The sequence below is a fragment of the Diorhabda sublineata genome, chromosome 1 (assembly GCF_026230105.1).
Source record: "Diorhabda sublineata isolate icDioSubl1.1 chromosome 1, icDioSubl1.1, whole genome shotgun sequence".
Lineage (NCBI taxonomy): Eukaryota > Metazoa > Arthropoda > Insecta > Coleoptera > Chrysomelidae > Diorhabda > Diorhabda sublineata.
This window is the reverse complement of record NC_079474.1, coordinates 3,476,862-3,481,686: the sequence shown is the minus strand read 5'-3', so window position 1 is coordinate 3,481,686 and position 4,825 is coordinate 3,476,862.

Genomic DNA, 4,825 nt, shown 5'->3' with positions numbered 1-4,825 from the left:
GGTAATATCTACGATATACGCGCAATAAAAATTTATTTGTGTTGGTATTTCAAAACAATTAAACTCATTAAATGCATTCGAATTAAATAATTTTGTTTCAATTAGAATTAAATACGTTTATTAAGATTTATGAAACTTGGGGTCGTTTATAGAACGCCAGGGGATGTTGGAAATATAAAGAAAACCCCACTAAAAAGATGGGCAGAAACTTACATGGGTATTTGAAAAATAGATAAATAAATTGGAAAAAATTCTAGTGAAACTCATAATTGAATAAACCATCCCCTTAGTAAATATCATCCTTATAACATGGCGTATAAAATTGAGCTATAGTTTCGAAGAAATAACATCATAATTTCCAATTTTTAATTGATTATAAATTACGTTTCGAAACTGGAAAACAATCATAATTTTTTTTCACCTAATTTACTATTTATAAGTATTTTACGTGATATTTTCATTGCGTTAATACCCAAACTTTTCTAAATTTTCACCAATACTGACTTTCCAAGCATCTGTTGTGAATTTGAACGAAATCACATTTAGTACCAATTACTAAATCAGGTCCGGACTTAGAGCAACGCGAAATGAAGAAAAACAGAGACAAAAACGTTTATTTATAATTTAAAAATAGAATAAATGTTTACACGAGTTATTAAATAGCAACAAAATAAAAAGATAACCAAAAAATAATACGAAACGACGGAAACATTATCAAAGTATAATTAGAAAACGTATCCTGGAATGAATCAATCATCCCAGGTGCGATGAATAAATAAATAATAATAATAAATGTAATTAAAGTCTTGTTTTAAAATGATCTCCTTGTTTGTCCAATATACATTATAATATTAATTAGAATGTAGTTGATTCGAACGTATCGACCTTTGAAAATTAAAAAATTTGGGACGTTCTATATATTTTTAACGCTTATTGCGATTTTTTCTACTCTTCCTTATCTCAAAATTAAATGTTCTAAGACATTTCGTATATTTTCATATATTTTTGCAAAATTTTTTCAATTTTCCAGTATCGAAATTTAACGATAGGAAAATTTGGGACGTCCTATATATTTTTGACGTATTATGAAATTTTTTTCTTGACATTTATTCCGTTTTTTTTTTCGATTTTTCAATTTAAATTTCATCATTAAAAATTGTTTTTATGTGTTTATGCATTTTTTTTATTTTGTGATTAACAAATTTGAAAATTTTGACGTTTTTTGCTTTGTTTTGGTTTTCGTGATACTGAAATTCAGTAATCCAACGTTCTGTCTACCGTTTATTGTAATTTATCAAATTCTGGGACGCTCTGTATATTTCTAGTCGCTTTTTGCCTTTTTTCTCGATTTTTTTGTTTAAATTTTATCATAAGAAATATGGAAAACATTTTCTATGTTTTTATATGTTTATTGGACTTATACTTTTATATTTTTTTGTTGCAATTTCTAAAAATTTTACGATGTCGAAATTCAACCATTTAAAAGTGTCGTACTGTATATTTTTGTCGTATTTTGTGATTTCACTCAAGTTTTTCTGATATTGATTGAAAATCAGTAGTTAAAAGATTTCGAATTCCTCCTGTATATTATTTATTGAAGTTTAACAAATTCTGGGACGCTCTGTATATTTCTAGTCGCTTTTTGCCTTTTTTCTCGATTTTTTTGTTTAAATTTTATCATAAGAAATATGGAAAACATTTTCTATGTTTTTATATGTTTATTGGACTTATACTTTTATATTTTTTTGTTGCAATTTCTAAAAATTTTACGATGTCGAAATTCAACCATTTAAAAGTGTCGTACTGTATATTTTTGTCGTATTTTGTGATTTCACTCAAGTTTTTCTGATATTGATTGAAAATCAGTAGTTAAAAGATTTCGAATTCCTCCTGTATATTATTTATTGAAGTTTAACAAATTCTTGGACGTTCTGTATATTTTTCTTTGCGTTTTTTGCATTTTTTCCGTGCTTTCTATTTGAAATTCAATTTTTAAAAATTTAGGAGTCATATCCTATACTTTTATATGTTTTTGTTGCATTTTTAAAAAATTTTATTATGTCGAAATTCAACTATTTAAAAATTCGGGACGTTCCGTATATTTTTCACGTATTTTGCGATTTTTTTCAAGTTTTTCTGATATTGAAAGCAAGTAATTAAGAAAACGAACGTCCTGTATTTTGGTATAGTATTTCTTCGCGTTTTTTGTCTTTTCTTTTAGTTTTTTTTTCTTATATTTTCATTCAAATGTGATTATAAAAAATTTTGGAAACATTTTATTTATTTTTAGACGTTTTTGTAGCACTTTTTAAATTTTGCTGTATCTAAATTTGATTATTGATAAATTTGGTGCTTTCTGTATATTTTTGACGTGTTTTACGATTGTATTCAAGTTTTTCTGACATTGAAAGGCAATAATTAAAAAATATATAACAATTTCTAGGACAATCTGTATATTTTTCATGTTATTTGCTTTTTTCTCCATTTTTTAAATTGAAATTTGAGAATTGCAAAATTTTGAATTATATTTTTGATGCATTTCTTTTTTAATATCGAGATTTTATAAAAGAAAAAAATATGACGTTCTGTATATTTTTCTTTGCGTTTTTTGCATTTTTTCCGTGCTTTCTATTTGAAATTCAATTTTTAAAAATCTAGGAGTCATATCCTATACTTTTATATGTTTTTGTTGCATTTTTAAAAAATTTTATTATGTCGAAATTCAACTATTTAAAAATTCGGGACGTTCCGTATATTTTTCACGTATTTTGCGATTTTTTTCAAGTTTTTCTGATATTGAAAGCAAGTAATTAAGAAAACGAACGTCCTGTATTTTGGTATAGTATTTCTTCGCGTTTTTTGTCTTTTCTTTTAGTTTTTTCTTCTTATATTTTCATTCAAATGTGATTATAAAAAATTTTGGAAACATTTTATTTATTTTTAGACGTTTTTGTAGCACTTTTTAAATTTTGCTGTATCTAAATTTGATTATTGATAAATTTGGTGCTTTCTGTATATTTTTGACGTGTTTTACGATTGTATTCAAGTTTTTCTGACATTGAAAGGCAATAATTAAAAAATATATAACAATTTCTAGGACAATCTGTATATTTTACAAATTATCTAGATTTTGTGATATTAAAATTCAATAATCAATACTTTTGGAACAAACTTTTTCTATTCAATATAATTAAATCCAACCCTGTTTTTAAAAAAATTAAAAATAAAACATGTACAGTAAATATCGTGTCCTACTGCAAAATAATCAATAATTAGTATGAGCAGCAAGTCCGTGGTTTATTTGAGTATGAATGCAATAAAATCTAAACGACTTACACAAGCCCGGTGTCGCATTTCGTATTAGACACTTTCCCTTATGCAAAATAAATGCAAATTTCTGAAATTTTGATGGCAAGTATGTGGAATATGCACGAAAGAAAAAGTCTAACAAAGGAAAACGGTTCGGTTCGAACAATTATTCTAAAAACATTTCGAACATTCAGTAAAAAAGTCACGAACGCCATTTTGTTAATTATTGAAAGCGAACAAATTGTTTCTTAATACCAAAATGGACGATTTTCAATTTTAATCATTCTGTATATATTCAAGCACACAATTTTTTACCAAAAAACCCGATGAAAACTCCAGGCTTTGACTCACTTCAACTAACCAATTAATTGCATATTGCAAAAAAAATTAAGTTTTGGCCACTGTCACGTGACAAACCCTGTATTATTTATGAACGAATTCATTCCATTTGCGTGTACCACACTGTATAAAAGAGTCTAAGTGATAATTAATTTAAAAAAATATGTTGTTGGTATTTAATGTCCGAGATATGGCAACACTAACGTCAATATGTCAAATCTGTCATTGTCATCATGAAGTTTGACATTTGACACAATTTATGTTCAAAAGATGCCACACAAACCAACACTCACAGATAAATAATTTACGATGTGTGATCTTAGTGGAGAATATTTTGAAAAACATTTATGGCATTTATCCAATTATGAATATTTATTTTTATTTGTTTCAAAACTTCAGTAGCAAGTCTAGTATTAGAATAGTAAAAGTTTTAGGCACTAATTTCTTTTCGTTCGTCGGTGTTATCTAAAAATAAATCAAAACAAATTCGTCATGATGAATCAATGCATGAAAATAAATAATTACACATGCACAGACTTCCATTATTTAAATGGGATTTCACGATGTAGGCGAGTGGAGACGAATAAAGATACACTTTACACACACACTCACACTTTTTCTTAAAATTCCAATCATTTCTTCAAACATTGTTATCTCTCGCTTTGTCGGGTGTGTTTAGAAAATAGAATCTTTGTTCTATTCAATAATATTTTCCCATTGTTGGTAACTGTGGCAGGTTAATTATGTGCGGATTAAAATTATTCAAAGGATCTGATAAAGCCTCTTATGGGTAAGTTATTAGTTATAATTCCATATAATATATTGAATTGAATTATAATTTATTATACAAATTAGGTCATAATTCACGCAGATACGATTTATCATCAATTTTTGACTGTAAAAATAATATTATGGTCTAGTACTGCAGGTATTTAAAGCCCATTCCCATTAACTTCTTTCACCTTCTTCCTCGTCGTCAATAAACTACTTCCTGGCATCTTTTAACTACCCAACCATCCCTTTGAACCCTTATTGGGTGTTTATACAGATTCTTCAGTTCTTGGTAAATCCTTTGACAGTTGATTGCTCTAGATCTTATTAACTTAATTAATTATTGATGTCTTCTTCATGGACTTCTTTATTTGTCAGGTATTAGAATTCTTTCAATACGATATAT